The following is a 22,470-nucleotide window of genomic DNA, read 5'->3' as shown; positions in this document are numbered from 1 at the left end:
TATAGAATTTGATGACTTTAATTTATGATGGGTACAGCTTATGATTACATTCCTGGGACTTCTAATTCTTTTTCTTTGGTACCCGATCATTTAAATTATCTGCTATGTGGTGATTTAAAAAGAGGAAAGGAAAGCTAATTGCAGGCACAGCTTTTAGATTCTGAATACAGTTCTCCCTGCTGAGAGGAAAGAAAAGTAGTAAGAACCCTTTGGAGTTCTCCAGAATGCTTCTTCAAGATGGATGATCTGCAAAACAAGGCTGAATCCTAGTGGCTTAGCTGGCGGGGGCGATCCGCCCTGGGGTACCACCCTTGGGGGAGTGTAACACCACAAATGACCCAACATTGCTAACATTGCAGAGGTTATGAGTAACCCCATCATGTTATATACTGTTGGATGTGGAAGTTCCAGCGGAATGCAATGCAAAAACCAGATTGAAATATCTCCTCTCCATCAAAAGTTATGGCCAAAAAAACAGAAACCAAAAAATGCATTGAAGCCTATGGAAAATGAAACTGAGCCATATCATGCATGTAGGCAAACTTGCCATAGTTTGTTGGAAAGGGCAGGCTGAGAGGAATCTAATGACACCAGAATGGTTCCTATCCAATTAAAGCAGCCCCAATTAAACACCCAATAAGGAAGTCCCTCCCTCCAAGGAGAAGAATGTATTGAGCCCTATGGAAAGCAAGCCACACTGTCGTGTTTACTTGTGAGTAAGCAAATGAGCCTTGGCTGTTGGCTGAGTCAGGCAAAGGGGAATGCAAGGCTAGCTGCATGGTCCCAATCAGATGAAAGTGGAGCTCAAAAAATGCTGCAGAAGGCAGCCCTCCCCCCAAAGAATAAACCAGAGACTTGAACTGGTAAGGTGGGTACTGGGGAGGGCTGAAAATCTAACTGCTTTATTTGTGTGTGTGTGTGGGGGGGGTGTTATTGTCACGGTGGGTGTCGCGACACCCCAGCCTGAGGGTCCTGGTCCCTTTCCCCTTAAGGGGCGGGGGCAGCCAGGAGGCAGGGAGGAGGCAGCAGCAAGATCTCCAGGATCTGGGGTGCAATGGGGTGCACTCTCACTTTCCCTGACCCGAGGAGCCCTGCAGGCGCTCGCGCCCAGCTCCCCACAACAGCTGCTGCAGGGACTGGAGGGTGCACCCCAGTCCCTGCAGCCTGGTCAAAAGGGGAAGTGGAGCAATCACGCACCGCTTCCGGTTTAGCGGAGCAGAGCGCGATCGCTCCGCTGTCACCTTCCCTGACCTGGGGAGCCCTGCCGAAGGTTGCGCAGGGCTCCCCGCACCCCCAGGGGGCTGCAGGGGGCTTGGGCAAGTGCACCAAGCCCCTGCAGCCCCCCCTGAGTGGCGTGATCCTGTGGATCGTGCCGCTGCCTCCCCCCGTCCCCGCAAAGACTTACTGCGGGATTCAAACCACAGGACTAACTGATTAAAGAACAGATGGGTGAAAGGACTTTGGAGACTGTGGAAACAGTGACTGCTGAAAACACTGGAGATTGGGGTGTGGCTGCCATGCTCAAGACCTGCTGAGGACTAAGGTGTTGCTGTAGTGGCTGGGGAAGCTGCTGGCAGAGGGGAGGAAGGAGGACCTCTGCAGGTTGAACAGGTGAACTACGCTGGTGGTGGGGTCCAGCAGTGCGCAGTGCAGAACTAGGACCACTGTTGGGAACACAGGGAAGCTAATTAGCTGAAAGTGGGCATAAGTTCTCTAAGTGAAGTTTGGACCAGGAGTCTAGCAAAACAACCCATTCCACCCTCACCCTGGCCTGTCCTGCCTCTCCCACCAGGTTGGGGGGCTGGTCCGGAGCTGTTGCAGCACATAAGGCTGCATCTTTTGCATGCTGTGGTATGCCAGAAAGCTGCTGGTTGAATGCTTGTTTCACCAGTGGCAGTGCCTCATAGGATTGGCCGTTAGTGGGTCATACTGTTGTTGATAGTATATTGCATAGACAGGGTTAGTGTTATCAGGCCCTGGGGCAAACACAGAAGTGGGTATCTCAAAGATGTACTAGGCCCTAACCCTCATATTGTCCCCATGGTGCTCAACCACCCAGGAAAAGTAAAGGGAAAGTGAATCGATGCTCCTTCTTCAGTGTTGCCGCAGCAGCCCTTAGTGGAAAATTTAAAATGGCTTTAAAATTTAAAACCACTGTGGACAAGGTGACTTCTTCCCTGTTGCTACTGTGCACTCTGCCGGTCAGGACATAATGTGTCACGCTATGCACTCTTATGTCAGAAGAATGTACTTCTGAGTTAACGTGCATTATTATTCTCTTCTCACAATAATGCTGTGAAGCAAGAGAGCAAGTGACATAAGTTGATCTCTATAAGGGGCACATGGCACAGCTTGGGGGGGGGGGAAACCAACTTAAAACTGCACCGCACTTGTTCCCCAGTAGTAGCTGTGCTGCAAAGATGCAGGCACTACCTTCATGGATTGCATGAAGGGGCAGAGCTACAGTCTCTGTCAGTGCTCTTGCAGAAGTCACCATCTCCCTGTCTGATTTCCCTGGTGCTTAATAACACCTTAAACTGTGTTTCTCAAGGTTTGCCCTCTGCCATACCACTTCACATGGTCCACCCATTTTAAGTGGACATCATCGCCAGTTTCTTCTGTGTTGGGAGGCCAGATGCGATGCAACAAGCACCAGTAAGAGGCTCAGAGTGAATGGGCGGGCTTTTCTGAGCACAGAAAAGCATGCTTTGGAGCTCGGCCCATTGAACCAAACCTCCTCCTGCTGTTCATTACATCGCACGCCTGGTCTCACTGCCAGGTGGCACTACCATCAGAACCACCTCATGTACCAGTGGTGATACCCCTACCGCTGGTTGAGAAACACTGCCTTAACACAGAGGCTTATGCACAAGTTATAAAGTCCTGTGGAAACTTATTTATTTGATGACATTTCTAGACCTCCCTTCCTCAAAGGAGCTCAGGGCTCCTTTACATGGCTCCTCCCTCTTGTCCTCACAACAACCCTGTGAGGTAGATGAGGCTGAGGGATAGTGACTAGCCAAGGTCACCCTGGAAGCTTCATGGCTGCCTGGGGGATTTGAGCCTGGCTCTTCCAGGTGGAGGTTCAACTTTTGAAGGGTTTGTTATTTGGTCCCATATGGAACTGTAAGGAAGGAAAAAAGTTGACTTCTCTAAGGCTGCAATCCTGAACACATTTTCCTGGCAGTAAGTCCCATTGAACAGAATGGGGCTTACTTCTGAGTAGACATGCACAGGATTGTGCAATCCTATCCAACTTTCCAGTGCCAGTGCAGCCCTGGGGAAAGGGAACAAACCTTTCCTGATCTGGAGGAAGCCTCAGTGAGGGCCTTACCAGAGGGCGCAGTGCACGTCCCATGAGCACAGCTGGAAATGTGGCTAGGATTGGGCCCTCAGTCTCATTGAGAGTCACTGGGTGGAAGAAGAAGAGGAGGAAGAGGAGGGGGAAGAAGGCGATCTCCAGCCCCTGCACCAGAGCAGGGAGAGGAGAGGCAGCTTCAGGGCTGGCTTTGTCCTCTTCCTGCATCTGGTGTGGGTACCGTCGCTCGCCTTGGCCGTGCCATTTGAGACGGAGAGTAACCCAACGCCGGAGACGGGCGGGGTCAGCCTGATGTAACAGGAAGCGGGGATGCTTCCCTTGCGCTGCCCAGCGCTCACACTCCCACAGCGCTCCCGCTTCGATTCAGACCTCGCTCTCCAGAGCGCAAGAGCTGCAGGGGCGCCTGATCAGTCCGTGGATTGTACGCGGATCCCCCAGCCCGGCCTCTGGCCAGTTGGTCTTCCTGGGGGTGGGAGGGGAACACCCCCCTCCCCAGATCTCCTTCCGAAAGGGGGAAGGACCCCCTCCCGGCTGAGAGTCACACAACGGATTCCTCACCAGCGCGTCCTAGGAGTAGCCTTTGTGGGGTGAGTACTGCACAGACCTCCCGCCACAGGAAGGGGTGCGTGTGTAGGTGTCTGTTCTGGGGTGAGTCCTGCACAGCAGGGTGTGTGGTCTGGAGTGAGTGCACCGATCTCCATCCACAGCGCGCGCGTGTGTTGGAAAGTCCGATGTGACTCGCTCCCAAGGGTGGGATCGTTCGCTACAAAGTGTCCGGAGGAACTTTTCCCTTGGGTTGGGGGGGCCTTTGTTCGAGGACAGGCACCCAGAGATGGAGAGGGCATCCCACCCCCTTCTCAATGCCAATCCACCCACGTGGTGCTCTTGAGTTGTGCCTGACGCAAAGCGGTCCTCTCCGAAGGCCAGAGAAGTGCTCTGGGACCCACGCGTGGAGCCTTCCCTCGTGGGAAGGGATCGCGCGCCCTGGTGGGCATCTCTGGAGAGCTTCGGGGCTGGAAGGCAGGAGGAGATCGAGGGCAGGGAGGAGAATCGGCGATCCGCGGTGGGGCAGGTCTTTCTGGCTTGTCTCCGGGATGGGAGGCGTGAGAGCTTCCGCAGCACGGTAGCTTGCCGGGTGTCTGCTGAAGAGTTTGCCAAGGGCGGCTGATGGAGCCGGGGTCACGGGCAGGCGCTCCCGTCCCGCCGCCTTCAGTGGGCTGCACTCCCCAGTCAGCCTGCGGGGGCTGTGCTCCCTCGTGGGGACGGTCCTTGCTTCCCACTGAACGTGCATCGCGCCAACCCGCGGGTCTCGGGCTGCTACCGAAGCGCTGGTTGCATTCGCAGCCAAGTGTGCCTGTGATCTTCTCCTCTCACAGGTAGATCTGAGCCAGGCTGTAGCACATCAATCGTCTCAGAGCAGGACAACTCTCCAAGGAGCCAAATCCCCTTCTGTCTTGTTTGGTTTGATGTTCCAAGCCTTTCTGCCCAACGTTGCATATACGCAACAGGGGTCAAATGTGTACAACTGTGGGTTGGGCAGGAGTGGGTTAAAGCCACGGCCTTCCAACTGGTTGAAGTCTCATCAGTAGAGCTGCAGAGGATTGGGCTGTCAGTGTGGTTCGAATGGCTGCCTAAGGGTGCCAGTCTGCGCACACTTACCTGGGAGTAAGGCTTACAGAATTAGTTAGGACTTGCAAGGAGAATCAAGCTGTGGGTTGACAGCCTAAGAGCACATTCTTAGGCACATCTACTCAGAAGTCATAACTGCTGAGTTCAATGGAACTTACCCCCCCCCCCCAGGAGAATATGTATAGAACTGGACAAGAAGTATATTTGTTTGGAAGTACTGAATTCTTTGGAACCTATTTTTGGGTGCATGTGGTTAGGACTGAATGTCAGTGGCTTTTGTTCCCCATTTCTCATCCTGGTTGAATCAGGGCAACTGCTTTTTCTCCTGGCAAGTTCTGCTTACAAAATGTGAGAGCTGTGAAATTCTGGCGGTGTGTGGCCCTGTGACCCGAAGGGTTAACTTCCCACACGTTCTTCCTGGTGGTTTACTGGTCTAATTTGGATACAGTGTTTACATGTAAATGGCATTACCATGACAGTCAGCCTTGATGGTTTACTTTCTGTGTGTAAAAAAAAAAAAAAAAAAAAAAAAAAAGAGGACAAGGGGAGACATATGTGTTGAACTGTTAGTGGCCAAAATCCCACTATGATGCATAAATTGTTGCTCAAAAACTGCTGAAAAGAGAAAAGCCTGCTTGTTGGGTGGTTGATCAAAGAGACCAGCAACCTTGTACTAAAGCAGAGAGAGATTACTACCTCTGCAAATTTTGTAGATGTAGAATATGAGACCCTAGGGAAGACAACCCTGGGATGTCTTGTCAATTTCACATTCATTTGTAAACACCCAGAACACATTTTTGCTTACTTTCTGAAAGTCAGTGCCAGAGATTTTCAGGAATCCACCAGAAATAACTGGGATATGTGGAATCAAATTAGATGTTTCGTTGAGACTCAGGTTTGCCAGATATTGGAAAATGCTACTGAGACAAGTGTGACTTTATAATGAAATTACTGTGACTTGTGAAGCTCGCAGAAATCTATGGTAACTTAAAAAAAAATTAAGTGATGTGTGTTTAGTTTCTGGTGATTATATAATCTTTTTTTACATCAGCTCATAATATACAGCTAAATCTGGTTTAAGATTTATGATTCAATATACAAGTACCACTGTTACTCATTTGGGACCATTTCCGTATTTTGTTTGTTTTTCTGTTTATTTTACATTTTTGTAAGGATGTGTCTTTTAAAAAGGAATTAGACACTAATGAGTTAACCAGTTCTAGTCTTCATTACCAAGATCCAGATTGTTGTTGGTTATTATGTTTCAGGATTGTTCAAGAGGACAGGCTGGAAAACTTGGCCTGTCCTCTTGTGTGAGGAAGCATTCACAAGCAATGAGTGAGGAAGCATTCACATGTAAAAAAGAAGTTCCTTTAACTACAAATTGGTTGGAATATTTGGAAGTACTAAACATTGACAAAGTGCTTAAAATGTTCAAAGCACATGACATATCATACTTCATTTTACACACTATAGCCCTGAAATGCAGGCCAGTGTTATCCCTCCACGATAACTAAGAGAGAGACAGAAGGAGGCTAACTTCAAGCCATCTAGCTAAGGGCACTATTCAACTTTTCAGCATTGATGCAGCTGCAGCGCAACCCTGAGGTAAGGAAACAATCAATCCCTTACCTTGAGGAGGCCTCTGTGTCTCCCCCCAGCAGGTTGCAGTGCATGCCCCATTGACATGGCTGCATCACCACTGGAATAGGATTGGGCCCTAAAGGTGAGAACTGAGCTAAGGACATCTTGGAGCATCAGTTTTTAACCAGAATGCGACAAGAGCATTCTTCTGTATAACTAATATTTATAACTAATATAACTAATATTTCTCGTGTCGACCTGCTTGATAACACTAGTCAAACCTTGCATTATAGAGCAATCAAGGTTTTCCTAAGTATTCAGTAGTAACAGTTACTGATGGTGTTACCTGTTGCCATTCATGAAAATGGAATTGGTCCTAGAGCCTGTTTTTCTGTCCCCCTTTGGAAATCTTTATGAATACATTTGGCGATAACTAGTACGCTCAGTTTCAAGAGGAAAAATACCGATATGGGTGAGTCTTTTATGTCAGTGTCCATTATCAGATTTTGTAAATAAAGGTCCTGATCCTACAAAACCTGAACTTCATTTTGTGAAGCTTACTTCAGAATTCCCCCTTTGACACTGTTGACAATAACAAACTTTGAACCCCAGTCTAATAGTGTACGTTTGTCAGGCCACGTGTAGTTTTTACAGGCTTAAATCTATTGGAGTTTTTCCACATGTGAGACTTTAATCAACTTGTCCTGTAGTGTGAACATAATACTACATTGGAAAGAAAGTGCACCTGTTCTCTTTTCTGCCCTGCAGGAACAGTGTTCACAAGTAGTATTCAATGAGAATCAGAGATGCTTTTTGGCACGTCTGTGAAAATGATGTATGTTGAGCTTCCTGGGTTAAATCTTTAGAAAAGAGATAAAAAGATGAAAAAAGATTTTCAAAGAATAAAGAGCAGTGGTTCAAATAGAGACATTTATATGAGCAAGTGTTCACACATGGAAAGCATTGATTTTGGTTTTTAGAATTATAGTAGATATAAGAAGATATATTCATGACCTTCTTGGGGATTTGTTATTTGTTTTTGCCCCTGCTAATCTCAGTTCTTGCTTGGTATCACCATTGGTATCCTGCGAAATGAAAGCCAGTGGTTATCTGATTGCCAACGGAAATTGATTCAGAAAGTAATTTGGGGCAGAAAGTGCCCCAAAATAGGGGCAGATGCAGTCAGCTATTATGTTATAGTTCTTGAGTGTTTCCATTACTCATTAGTCTCATCGCACTTACGCTTTGGGAGTCATTTGAATTAACAGAACAATTTCAGATATTAGCATTTTAGAAGTTAGTAAAATTACTGCTTTAAGCACCAGCGAACTCAGTTAACAGCCAAAAATGTACAGCTGGTTTTACTCACATTTTTGGTTGTACATCATCAAACTGAGCATGTGAGTGGACTGAATTGGCATGAATTTAGGAGATTTACAGCCCAATCCTGTGCCTCGCTACTCCAAAGTAAGTCCCATTAAGGTAAATGGTGCTTACTCCCAGGAAAGTGTTGATAGGATTGCAACCAAACAGAGGGAGAATGATCCTTGAGTTCCCAATGCTGAAAATTTTATAGAATGATATAGTTCAGGGGTCTCCAAACCCCGGCCCAGGGGCCAGATGCGGCCTGCAGAGGGCCTCTATCCAGCCCACAGCCAGCCTCTGATCCCCTGAGAGCCTCTGGCCCAGTTGACCAAACACAACCAGAGTTGTGCTTCTGGGGTGGGGGAACGGAGGTCCATTTCAGTGTGTATGCTTTATTTCTTGGGCTGTGTTGGTGCTTGGAGAAATCCTGGACATTTGAGCCCATCCATTCATTTCAGTCATTCATCTAAGTCCCATCTCTAATGTATTTATTTAAATTTTATAATTTTTTTCCGGCCCACAACATCATGCCTGATATTTGATGTGGCCCTTCAGCCGAAAAGTTTGGAGACTCCTGATATAGTTCCACAAAACACTGTTGAAATAAGTAAGAATTAGGTTCCTGTTGCAATCTGTATACAGGAAGATTCACTGTAGTGAACGGCACTACTAACTTTAGATTTTTTTTACATTTCTATAAGTTTCTGAGGTTTTATAAGTTTTTGAGGTTACAGTTTATCTCAATGGCAAACATTCATTAACGGTCAAGGAACATGCATTGCAAACTCAGTAAAAACATTGGGATGGTTGAGGGTCTGCGATCAGATAGGTGCAAAGTTTTGTTTGTGATCAAATAGGTGCACAAGAAAGGGTTTTAGGATTTCTCTCTGCCTGCTTCTATGAATGCTTTCTGTTACATGCACACCTACACTATTGGGCATGGCTCATGGAGTGGAAAGGTGAGTGGAAAGCTAGGCTCTTTAACCTCGCCGCTTGGTGCTGATTGGCCAATGGCTCATTTTTTAAAATGTCAGCATGTTTAGTTTATCTCTCCACCATACTCAGTAGGACATTTTAGCCTTCCATCAACCATGGGAGATAAATATGCAAGGTGGAGAGTAACTTTACTAAGCCAGACTTGTAACTCTTCACACAGTTGCTTTTACACATGTTTGAGTCAGATCTCGAAGCATGCAGACAGATATGTATTGTGTGGATGTAGCAAGCAAAAGCATCAAGGAGATCTCATATGCTGAGTTGGAAGCTGAGGCAGACTGGCAAACCTGGGCTTGGCACTGCAGAATGGGCGGTGCCCTCCAGCGTGGGCTTCATAAATGAGCTTGAATTTGATCTGCATTTGACTGCATTCACTCTCTGCTAATATCTCTTGTTGGGGACCTGACCTGGAAGCACAGATAAAGTAACTTCCCAAAGCAGTTTCATTTACTTGAGAATTAAAGCAGCTCATGCAGTAGAGTCCTGTTCAATAGGGCTTAACACGTGAGTTAAATATTTGGGACACCATTTCTTCCCACTAAGAAATGCTAAGGTTCTGCTAAGGTTCACCATTTTTGAGCCAGTCAGTATAAACAAGTTTATGTGAACAGACTTCACAAAAACTTGATATAATTGGGATGTTTGACTGTATGGATTTCGATTAGTACGAAACCCTTCAACAGTTTCTTACCATGCAGAGTAGACCTGTCACATGTGTGCAGGAAATGCGTTCGTTTTAATTGTTATGTGATGCTGTAGGCACAAAGTAGGGTAGCCAAGTGACATGTTCCATATTTTAACGAGTTAGAAATGCAAGAAAGATTGGAGTTGTTGGAAGAGTTTGTAGCATTTTAGGTGACTGATAGAATTTTCTCCTTATTTTTCATCTAGTGAACAGTGCATAAATTGAGTGCATGTACTCATGCTTCATTATGTACGCCAATCCTTGAATGTGTGTATTACATAAACTATGGGAAGAAAGCCCAGATTCAGCCCACTCTGTATCTTATCTCTGTTTAGCCAACACCCAGCTTTGTGGCACTGCAAAGATAAGTGATTTTCCTTTATTGATTTAACATTAATTAGAGTTTCCCTTTTTATTAATTCACCTTTCAAATTTGTCTTTGCCTTGTAATGAACCTGGAAACGAATTAAAGTGTTTAACTTTCTAATAAAACAGTATGCACTACAGTTTTGCTATCTTAAAGCTACCCTTGGCTTTAAATTACTTTATTTCTGTTTCCAGAGGAGTAATTGTGTTGGTCTATTTCAGTAAAAGCAACAGAGATTCTTGTAGCACCTTAAAGACAAACCAGTTGATTTCACCTTAAACTTTTGTGGGCATTAGATCTGTTTTTAAGGTGCTATGAGACATTTGTCTTGTAGCACATCTTTCTATTGTTTATCTCCCTGGTGAATTTTTTTTAATGTGTTGATCTGTCAAGCATATTTATTGCTGTAAGCTGTTGTCCCACACAGTTTTATGAGATTTTGTGAATGAAAGAGAAATGTAAACTGGACTGTCATGTAAAAGGTTTGAACTCTTGGCTGTTGTGTCCCAAAGGGCTTGTTAACTGAGTGTAAAAAAAAGCCCCTTTGATTTTGTCTGTCATAGTCAGTGAGGAAAGGGAGGATCCAGTTCATATCATGAAAAGAAATGGCAAAAAGAAGGTGATGATGGCACAGTGGTTGGTGATGCATGCCCCACTATAGTTGATAGATGCTTTGCCTGATTATATGTGGTGTGTGAACTATCTCCAATACAGGGCTGAATAATGTAGTTCATAGAGGTGCTTTTCACTAGGATACTTAGTACCTTGATGTAGGTACCTGGATATAAAACAAAATGCACACAGCGCACATAATAGTAAATGGCATGCATCACTTCATCAAATACACAGAAGTGATAATTGGAAACGGTTTGGATCTCTGTTTCTGCTTATTCTCCAACTAAAAGTGGAGAGTGGCAAAGTGGCAAAGTACAAGTCTGTGTGAATATGTGGACATAGTTTCCATATTTCAGTGCAAAATTTTGCACCATTATTTTACTAAGTTTAAATGTTCCCCTTGTGTTAATCCCTTAATACCCTTACTGTGTATATTTGTGTGTGTGCACAGACAGACACACACACTGCATAGTGTATATATGAGTTTTTGATCAAAAGGCAGTAACTTCTTTCTCCCTTTGGTTCTGAATGTACGCCTCATCAAAGACTCTATTATAAATTTTGTAGATCCAGTTCAGATTATCAGTATATTAGAGGGGGAAAAAGAGTATGAAATAATGATGTATAACATACTCAGAGCACCTCAGTTAATTTATCTCTAAAGCAGTTAGGGCTTACCAACAAAATTTAAGTCTAAGAATTTTGATCAAAAATGTTAAATGGTAACTCCAGAGCTGGTCACAATTTAAAAAAAAATCAAATGGATGTATTCTTTCCTGTGGACTACATTTGTAGTGTGCCGAATAGTTGCTTGGAATATAGAACACTTGTTATGGAGCCATCCGTAGATTGTGAATGGAACTGCTGTGGAGTAAATGGTTTGTGTACAGCAGCCTTGGGAGAATGAAGTCGAGTAGTAAATCAAATGGTCAATAGCGTGTGCTTGGCTAAATATACAATCAGCAGTTAGAAAACAACAACAACAAAGCAGAGTTGTGATTTCACCGTGAACAGAGGTATTGAGATTAAACTAGTTGAGTCTTTCTGTCTAGACACTATACAGCTGTTCCTTTTTTTTCCCTAGACTTTCAGCACCCAGTCGTCTTTAGTAATAACAATAACTAAAATGCCCCGATCCGAAAACGGTGAGACTCATTTCATGAACCTAAAGGAGCTTAAGTGGAGTTGAATGTTGTTTTCTTGCAGACAGCAGCCCCCTGCCCTGGCAAACTGCTTTTGAACCACGGAAGACACTTTCAAACGCAGCTTTAGCTCTATCTTAGAGATCAGACAAAAAAATATATTCAATGGATTCAACTCTTTGGATCCTGTTTGCTGTTTCCAGTAGTCTTTATTAGAATGATATTGAACATACTTTTTAAAAGCCAGAAGGAAAATGTGCCTCTAGAAGAGGATAAGTTTTCATTGTACAGAGAAATATTGCAGACAAACAGGCTCTATTTTTAAAATGAGATTCAGATTCTGTGACTAGAAATGTTTTCTCTTAATCCTAAAACAGCCGCTTCGGTTTCTGGTCATGATATCCAGCAGGTGTCACTCTGGGGACTCCCTGTGAGTGAGAGGCTTTTTTTAGAACCAAGTAATTGCAGGCAGGCTGTACTGAAGAAAAAATCTTTCCTTGATCATCTATCCTTTTTAAGCAAAATATTTTTATTGTAGTCCATTTTCTCTCTCACTCTGTCTTATTCCTCTAATTTGGTGTTATCTTTTTCCCATGTGCTGAAAGAACATTTCGCCCAATACCATCTTCTTTGGTCACAAATTTTCATAACTTTGTGTGATCCACTTTGTGAATGACCTCCCGTTATGCTGGTGTTGTATTTGTTGATTATAGGCAACTGCTTTTAGTATTCCATCTGGCTCAATGGTTTTCTGTACTGTAGATAGCAATGATCGGGGCTGGCCCATCCATGAGCCCAACTTAAATGGTTGCCTCGGTGAGTGGATTGGTGGGTAGTGCTCCTATCTGTCTGTCCACTTGCCTCCACTGCTGTTCTTTCTCCCACTCCCTAGACTGCAAAAAGGAAGATAGGGACGGAGCAGAAGTGTATTGGAGAGCAGTGGGCTAGAGTGCTGGAAGAACAGGAGCTGGTCCATAACCATCTAAAGGGCATCGTTTGGCATGCCAGTTCAGGTTCTAGGCTTTCTTGGTCTGGTGATGAATATAGCTGCAGTTTTATACCATCAGTCTCAGTAGACAGAATGAAATCACACCATGGTGAGAGGTATGTATTTTGAGACTGTAGGACTCTGTAGAGAGTCAGGCAAGAACCCTTGCTGTGTCGGACAGCATAAGCCTATGTAGGTTTACTCATACGCAAGTCCCACTGTGTTCAGTGAGACTTATTCTCAGGAAAGTGTGTATAGGATAGCAGCCCAATAGTACTATATAAATTTCTTCCATTTTTTTTTAAAAGGTATCCTTTGCCTGTAATAAATGGAGTTGTGCATTGTAAGCATTTAAAGCATGAGCTGCGATTGTCACGTGGCAAAGTACTTTTCGTAGGACAAGCTGTTCTTTTTAGCTAGCTTGAAATTATACTTGGGGTGTCGTGCAGAACTGGTTCATTTGAATGCTTATGCTAGGAAGCAGAACATCTCATTAATGCAAGTAATTATCTACTGTGTTACTGCCCTGGATTGGCTTGCTCTATAGATCAGTTTGACAAGACAAATTCAGACGTACTTTCAAGGCCCGAGCTGGGGGGTGGGGAAGGTATGCTTTACAAGTGCCCTGAGATCCAGGGTACCTGTCTGGGCCACTGCCTCATTATCAAGTGGAAAACAATGACACCTAAATTACAGATCAGGTTAGAGGATATTTATGGAAACTTTTTTCCCTATATCGATGTACCGTTTGTCCAGATCTTTGGCTGGAGCCAATCAGAAACAGAGCTAACAGAACAAGCAGAATTCTGAGTGGTGATTTGCTGTTTCAGACCTTTCTAGCACTCATGAAAAACTGCAGGCATTTTCCTCTGGGGCAAGAAGGGTTAAGCCACTTCACTATTTTATCTGTCGAGGTGTGAAATGGACTTTGGGGGAGATAATTCATAACTGATTTTGCCATGAAAAGAGTTTGAAGAATAAAGCTTTAAAGGGAATTGGTTTGTTCTTAAAAAGTATTTGCAGCTGCACTGGTAAGCTCCATTTACAATAATGATAATAAAAAAATCAAAAACATTGTCAGTTTAATATCCTTATCAGAAACAACCAAAAATTACAAAAGAGCCAGCAAGCTTTGTAGGACAAAAGAGCTAGCAAGCTTTCTTCTGGCTAGATATTGTGTTAAACAAAAATGACACAAAGTGTGTGTGTGTGTGTGTGTGTGTGTGTGTGTGTGTGTGTGTGTGTGTGTGTGTGTGTGTGTTTTGTGGCATGTTAGAAAAGTCACAGTGCAGGCCATCCTTTAGTTTCAGAATTAAAATAGAAACTTATGATTCCTGAAATTGTATGGGATAGACTGGTAATCTTTGTGTGTTCTACTCCAGTTAGGCATGATGTTATTGGTTAAATTGCCCCAGCCTCTGTGTTGAGAGCTGGCTTTTTTCTCTAGGAATCCATTATCAGCTGATTAGGTCTTACTCTTTCCCACCAGGCTATGACTGATTGTTCCTGGACAGAATACACACCCTTGCTGAGATTAGGTCTGAATAGAAGCAAAAAAACCTTCCTCATTGTGCTGTCATATGAACTGCAACCTTGTATTATTGTTTTTTCACCTGGCCAGGTACCACCTCATCCTGCTTAGCTGTGAATTTGTCATCAGGCAGCTAAGGGCCAGAGCTAAAAGTGTTAGAACTAATTTGCTAGGTTATTTTCATTGAATACTATTATGTTAGCTGGGAGTGGAGGGGAGGGGGAGATTGGATCTTACCACGACTGGCAAGTTACTGGAGCACCAAAGGCAACTATATTCTTATTCATCATACACAGACTGAATTTCAATGTTACCGTAGCAATTAAAAATGAATGTTATCTCTCCTTATCATACATTGTGGTTTATTACACATTAAAGGATCAGCCTCACACTTTTTTAGCACTGTGTTGGGACTTGCTTCCCACCCAGTGTGTGCACTTGATGTGTAGACAGAAGATCAGCCTGCAAATTCCGCATAAATTGTCAAAGACTGGGTCAGAGCTTCTCCAGTCTATGATGACAGTTTAGGTGCTACAACCAGAGCTGTTGATTTACTGTAATATGATTACAAGTTGCTGCTGTCTGGCTGAACTAGATAGAAGCAATAAATATAATTAATCCTATGCATACTTCCGGAAATTGGAACATCGGGCCATATAAAACATCTCTGTTTCCTTTCTTTCGCCTGTAGGTCCATCCTGTTCCGTTCTTGTTTTGTTCCATTTCCTCTCCAGTGATGGTGCTGATTGATTCATTTTGGCAAGTGCTAAAACTGGCTGTGCAGACTTTCTGAAACTTTTTTCTTACAACAATTAAATACAAGAGATCAAAACTGCTTCAACCTTCTTTTAACCCATTTCTGCCTAGCCCACAGGTGCACACATTTGATCCCTGTTACGTATATGCAATGTTGGGCAGAAATGACTTAGTGTGTCCTTAACACTTGATTGTACGGAAAGTCCTTCTGTCGTTCATAACAATACCTTGGGAAGGTGGGTCTGATGATGATTACTAATATTTATATACAATTTTTCAACAAAGCATAGGATATGCACCTTGCCTCATAGGCTGCTGTTTGTGTACTATGAAATAAAGGTTGTGAGTACAGTAGTTGTATACTACAAACAATACTGTATTAGATATAATGCTATTGCACAGTAAAAATTACTGTGCAAAGATTGTCAGCAGTTGAATGACAGTACATTCAACATTCAATTTCACATTACATTTTATCAGGCAGGTTTCAAAGGAACAGACTATGCACAGATATTTTTTATTGATTTCAGCATCAGCGTCTTTACTAACCCATAACTTTGCAGGTAGCTCTAAGATTATATTACTCATAAACACTTCTAAAAGCTTTGGACATTATTTTTCACATTTATGTCCCACCTTTCTTTAAGGAGCTATGGGCAGCTAACATGGAGTTTACTCAATTCCATCTGCACAATAAGCCTGGAAGGTAGGTTTGGCTGAGAAATGGTGACTAACCCCAGGTGAATTTCAAGGTGAACAAAAAGACTTCAACCTGTGGATGTTTTGCTTTGCTGATCAAGTTCTTGGTTGAGCTTACGTGTAATTTTTTTTGCATGAAGCATCTTATAATGTGACGCATCCTGCTAACTCTTCCATGCTTGTTTGTTATACAGTTTTACAATATACACTTGTGTGCATACACTCGTGTACAGTTGAATTAATCCAAAGGAACGCTGCATTTAGTTTTTAATGATTTCATTTCTTACAATTGTTCCAGATTTTACAAATGTATAAGACATCAAAATTGCATGAAGACTGAAAGGCCTTAAAATGTAATTTAACATGTTGCTTGAGTTTTTAAGGCACAGATAAAACTGAAAGGGCAAAACCTGGTTTGCACCTGCAGAGCTGAACTTGACCAATTTTATTTAGAGACACCACGATAAGCCCATCAATATGCTGACACACTAAGCTTCTCCTGGAGTCACATTTCAGTGCGTTGAAGAACATGCGTAGGCTTAGTTGTATGGGTAGTCAAATACCTGCATAGCATATTCTCTACTGTTGGCAAGCAACTGGTATATACCTGGCTGTTCGGAAGAGTAAATGATATGTCCAAGCTCGTTCTAGGATTTCATCTACTGAATGATCCAGGTCTGAGAACTGTTTTAGACCCTGTTAGCAGTTAAAAGTTCTTGGCTAAGAGGCAGGTTGTAACCAAACACGGGCACAGGATGTCAGTGATGTAGAAAGGATTGCTATCTTCTTCGGGTATTTGCTCTTCTCTCATAATTTTTTTCTTTTTTTGCCACAGGACAGAATATTGAATATAATAGATGCTGTTTAGACAGGCGACTGAGGAGTATACCACCAGACTCAAATGACTGTCTTGGTACAAAATATGTCTACTATTGCTAAACAAATAAACAAACAAAAATTGGGTCTGTCAAGCAACGTTCTTGAGTGTGGGCCTGAGAACTGTGCCTGAGTTGGGAGTGTGGAATTCATCACTGTATTAATTCCATTGTATTAGCAAGGCAATTCTGGTGGTGAAAAAGGCTAGAGCTGAGATTGTTATCCAGGAAAACGGTACAACAGTCTGAAGGGGCAAGGCACACTATGGGGCACAAAGATAGACTGCAATTCGGTACACACCTTGAACTCAGTGGGACTTGGTAGTGAGTAAATATGCGTAGGATAGTACTGCAAACAAATAAACTTTACTCCTGGCAGTGAGTCAGGCAAAATGTCCAGGAGTAGGCCAGTGTGATCTAGGGAGTTTATATAGTACTCTGAGCCAATCAGATGTCTGGCTGGGAGCCTGTTTAGACCTCAGAAGTCCCTGAAGGAACAAGGAAATTTCTACTGTGAAACAGGCCACATATGTTGGATAAACAGGTATTGTTTTATTCTCCTCTGTTCATTCAGGAACTAGTATCAGTCGGGGTGCTTTTTTCCTTGCGGATAAAGTGATGAGAGGAAGAAATTATAAATTCAGTCCCAGAACCAATCTTTAAAAAGACCATCTCCTGGTGGATCCCTGTTGAGTCAGAGGCACTTAGCAACACACAGTTATTTGAAAAACCTCTTTTTTTCTAAATGGCAAGAATTCTATTGACTTCTTAGCACTTGATGGACAGCTGCAATCAGGGCAGTAGAAAACCTCGAGAAGTCTTGGTGAAAATTCTTTTGGTTAGGTGGCCATGTAATAATATGGAGATATTGCACTGGTATCAGAAAGGTTCACTGGTGGAGGTAGGTCCAGGAAGTGCTTAAACCATGGACACTTGGGCAAGGGAATGTAAGAGTTAGGCTCTTGATAGCAAATGGAAGTACAGCATTTCCCAGAACATATTGCAGAACCATGATCTTTAAGGTGCTAGAAAGACATTTCAGAAGCTCTAGAGTTTGCACTGATACAAGCAGGATTTCCTCAATTACTGTTGCACAACAATTTTAGGATTGAAGTACTGACTGATGTGCTCCCAGAACATTTCAGCAGGCATATATCGCCCCTCCCTCTAAGTAGTGATAACTAGTGATCCCTGCTTATCACTATCAGGGCTATGCTCCAGTCAGTAAGGTCGAGTCACAAGCTTATTGAGTCCATGTAAATAAGGTTAAGGTTATTCTCGTGAGTCAAGTTACTAGAATTTAAACTTTAGAAATTGGCTCATGTGCTTGCATGCACACAAACATATACAACAGGGGTTTTAACAATTTCCTGTGAATAAAGGATTGCAGTGGTCTTCAACCTTATTTGTGCTATGACCCAAATAAATAAATGAAGTATGAGACCAGAGACCCATTACCATGCACTCCCCAAATAAATACAGCCGACAACAGGTATGGAATTAAAATGGGCCACTTTTATTAAAATACCAAGCATTGCAACAGGGCAGCAAAAGGGGTTAAACAAACCCATCCCAAGTGCAGGGTTCTAGGTGGGGGAAATGGCCCTAGCTGTCTACTTCCCCAGTCTCGTAGGGCGTCCACCCTACTCCAGACGTAACTTGATTGTTATTAAGCCCGCCTCTCAATGTCGCCTGAAGAGGGTAAGTCAGCGGAACTGCTATGCCTTCAGGTCACCCATGCAAGACCCCCAAGTTCGGACAAGGGGCTAGCCAGCCTGCCTCCGGTCAGGCATCATGGGAGCGGTTCTGGTTCGCCCCAAGTCTTTGCTGACTTAGATTGGACACCGATAAGGTCTTCTGCCTACCCACCCCGCACTTCTACCGCCAGTGACCAGGGCGTTAAACACCTATATCAAGAACCCAAACCCACTCCACAGCCAGTCTGGGGTAGGCGAAAAAACCACCATCTTAGAGCCAATTTAGATGGTGATTAAAAATTCCTACCCGGCCCTCACAGAGTGACCAGCTAATCCCAGACTAGCTATAGGGCGGGCAGGGCAGGGGTTGCTTGTCAGGAGCAGACTGAGCAGCCCCTTGTGCACGTGCGCCTGGGCTGCTCTCCCATCCCACCCCCTTCAGCCAGCTGGCCAATAAGCTGGCAGCAAATCCCTGCTGCCGGCTGATAGGGGGGAAAGCCTGGCAATCACTGCCAGCGCACCAGGGAGGCATGCTAACAGCCCTTATTGCCTCCCTCCCAGGACCCAATCTGCCTACCCCCACAACAACCTCCCAGCTCTGTTCATTGTAACCATATATTCTTATTAAAGAGAGTAGAAAAAGTTGCCATAAAGCCTCGTACTAGTGAAACCTATTTTAGCACCATTGCTAAGAACCTGAGCAGGACTGGGACACAATCTCCTGGTACCTGAAGGGATACATCAGATGCCTCCCCCTTTATCTGGTGTTGCTGTAGCCCAGTGGTCTTCAACCTTTTTCCATTCCTATAAGTTGCTGCAACTCCACAACTGAAGCTTTGCAACCCCATTGGGGTCATGTCCCCAAGGTTGAAGAACGCTGAAGTATTGGATTAATAGTGGCATAGCAAACCTGGAGACTGCTCCCCTGGGATTTGGCTGTTCATATAAGGTTCCATGGTTCTTTAAAGCGTGGAAGGCATTTGTGTTATGTTGTAGTCTAGCACAGTGTTTCTTAACCTGTGAGTTGGAACCCATTAGGTGGGTTGTGAGTCAATTTCAGGTTGGTCCCCAGTCATTTCAATGTGTGTGTTATTTTTAGTATATTAGACTTGATGCTACCATGGTATGTGACTGCATTTGGGGAAAAGTTACATGTCTGTACTTTTAACAGGCTACTATGTATATGCTTTCAACAATAATAGTCAGTGGGTCTTACTCCCAACTAAGCATGGGTAGGATTGTAACCATTGGGATATTTGTGGAACTTTTTTTAAACAGATCAGCGACTACTTGGGAGGGTTCTTTATTTTAAATACATTTTAAAATTTATTGCAAACTTTTAATTTACTTACTTAACTAATTTTAATTTTGTTGTATGGGGAGGATGCTCAAAATTTTTCTGCTTGATGACGTCACTTCCGGCCATGACATCACTTCCTGTTTAATGACATTATCACTTCCAGCAGATCCTGACAGATTGCGCTTCTAAAAAGCGAGTCCCAGTGCTCAAAGTTTGAGAACCACTAGTCTAGCATGATCAAAAAAAAATGGAAGCGTAGTTCATTTCTTGATGGCCCCATGAAGTTCTATGGTATATAGTACAGGCAGCAGCTGGGACCCATTTTGCAGAAAGGGAGGGACAATGTCACCCAGACATTGCTGCCAGTAGTCTTTGCAACTTGAAGGTCTTCCTTTCTCCCTATCATCATAATGAACATTTTACCAGCATCAAAATAAGTCCATTGAGTCGCCAGGGATTGAGCTCTTTCCATTAGTGTGGTGCCCCCTTGTGAAGACATGGTTCAAAAACAGTTTGTTAAACAGTTTCGCCGGTTCCTGATGCCTGCTTGGGGGTCGGGGTGTGTGTGTGGAGAGAGAGGAAGAGAGAAAGATTGACGCCTGACTAATTAAATGGTTTTGAATGGAGTGAAAAGGTGGATATAGCAATCATCACTCACTTCTCTCCTCTCCCTCCCTCCCCTTTGCTCAAACAGAGAACTGGGGGGGGGAAGTAAGCTTGAAATGTTCCCATTCCTTTTGTATTTCCTCTCTCAGGCCACAAATGGAAACCGTGCGACCAGAATGCCATGGGAAAAGGCAGATGCTGCTCTCCCGTTCCTGCGTTATTTATAGCTTGCTGATTATTATAATGTAGAAACTTGTTGAAACATTACCCGAAAACGCATTCTAATGAGATTCCCATCCTGACTTCCTGGCCAAAGAAATTTGGAACTGCTCCTTTTACAGAACACGATGATTATATACCTGCATTGAGTCGAACTGATGAGCTGCTGTCCGGCCCTCTGTTCCCTTTCTCTTGTCTCCCTCTCCAAGTCCATTTTCTGTAAAATCTGCACATTTCAAAGGAAACGTCTTTGCACTTCCTTAGCTCCTGTGCCATCAACAGAACAGCTGTGTAGATCAATTTCCTTTTCCTTTCTCAGACCTTGGTTTCATCAGATGACTAATCTTTTCCATAAATAAAAAAAAAATCCGAGAAAAAAACTGGTGGATGGTTTTCATCTCTTGGGGCAGAGGGGAGAAGGACCAGTTTCACTGGTCAGGGGAATATAAACATTTAGTCTATAATAAACGTAAAACATTAACTTTGACCCCACGCTTCTGCTGCCAGAAAATGTACACTGCCTTGTTGACAGAAGTGGGTCTAATAAAACATTTCTCCTGAGTGTTTTGTGTACTTTGTTTTGCAGTTGTTATCCCTTTTGCAACCTGGTGGGGTCCAGTTTAGGCTGAAAGATAGTGAGTTGTGCCCAATTCTTAGAGATGGCACACGTTCCCAGTACAACTTGTGGTGTTGGATAGCTTGCCTGCCCTCGCTCTGAGTACCAAAAACAGAGCAACTTATAATTGAAGTAAATGTTTCAACCTGCTAATTTCTTTTATATTAACAGATTAGATTCTATGGCCAAATTGGACCCATCTCTGTCTTAAAAATAGCATGGTCCTACTTCTTAATTTGTCACATTGGCACGAACCTTTTCCTGATAGTCACAGGGGAAATTCTATACAGGTATACAAAGTAGTGATTCGGTCAGTGTATTCAGAAGAAGCAATTCTTCAGCATGTCAATTAAGACCAACAGCTGACTGTGCTATAATCTCAACTCCTGTTTCCTTATGGAAGTTGTTGATGTGTTTAGTGTCCAGGACCAGCCCTGACAGGACCAGTGCACAAGGCCTCTGTGTTCAAAGGAAGATGTTAATTATTGTCAAGACAGAAGATTGCTCTAGAACATTTTCATCTTTCCATGTTACATAAAAGATTTATCTGGCTATCATTGGCTCCCAGTTCAGCAATTTGGTTGGTTGGGTGGTTGGTTTGGTTTAATTATCCTATGTGAGATCGACCTCAATCCTAAACACTGTGCGGCTTGGATGGAGCACTGCTCTATGAGCTAAGCAAAAAACCTCAGCATTCCAGAAAGTGACAGAACATGCTCCTAGTGCAGTCATCCCTCAAACACAACAGGTGCCTGAAGGGCAAAGTATCATCCAAAATGACCCTTTCATGTCATGTAAATAGAGAAAAATCCTTAAGTCTTATGTTGGGTTACCCATATTTTTAATTTTCAGAACAGCCAATCTTGCAAACAGTGATGGTATCAATCAGCACTGTGTTTTCTCTCTTTGCTTCTGTGCTTGTCCTGATGCATTCCTCCCCTCCCTCTTGACTCTACCCCATTAGGTTTTCAGGCGCCTTCCCCTCTATGAATCTGCCTTGTCATCGGAATTGGGCAAAATGTGGTTGAAGTTAACTTTCAAACTGGTTTGAAGGTTGCTTGCAAACCCTGAGTTGTCTTTGAATTCTAGCTGTAGTTGTCCAGTGTGGGTATCCTGGCAAACAGTGGAATGAGCAATCGAGAAACAGAGGAGGAAATCTGTACACAAGAGGAAAGAAGGGATGGTAAGCAGGAGCTTGCAAACCCACAGCTTGTTTCCAGTTTACTAAAAGTTTGGAAAGGTGGCCTGAATTAAGTCTGTTATGCAATTGACTGCATGTTATGCAAATATAGCAGATTTATAGTCACCAGCTATAAGTTCTGATGTGTCTCCTTGGTTTAATGTTTAACACAGAAGGACGTGATCATTTTTTTTCCTTTATTGAATTTATCTTTGAATATAGCCTCTAGCTTTTTTCACTTACATAATTCCAGATCTTCAACTACCCTCTAAACTAGAATAGAAAGAACCAATGTCAGATT

General features: G+C 43.5%; 1 protein-coding gene across 1 annotated transcript in view; it reads left to right on the top strand.

Annotated features, from left to right (window-relative positions):
• The first annotated feature begins 3,576 nt into the window (after positions 1-3,576).
• Positions 3,577-22,470, top strand: part of CALCRL (calcitonin receptor like receptor) — a 79,661-nt gene continuing 60,767 nt past the window's right edge. Inside the window, exon 1 of the mRNA XM_066611881.1 lies at positions 3,577-3,906. The gene's annotated coding sequence lies outside the window, so the exon portion shown is untranslated. The remainder of the gene's footprint in view (positions 3,907-22,470) is intronic.

This window comes from Tiliqua scincoides, chromosome 1, assembly GCF_035046505.1.
Source record: "Tiliqua scincoides isolate rTilSci1 chromosome 1, rTilSci1.hap2, whole genome shotgun sequence".
In the NCBI taxonomy this organism is placed as follows: Eukaryota; Metazoa; Chordata; class Lepidosauria; order Squamata; family Scincidae; genus Tiliqua; species Tiliqua scincoides.
This window is presented reverse-complemented; position numbering and strand designations above follow the sequence as displayed.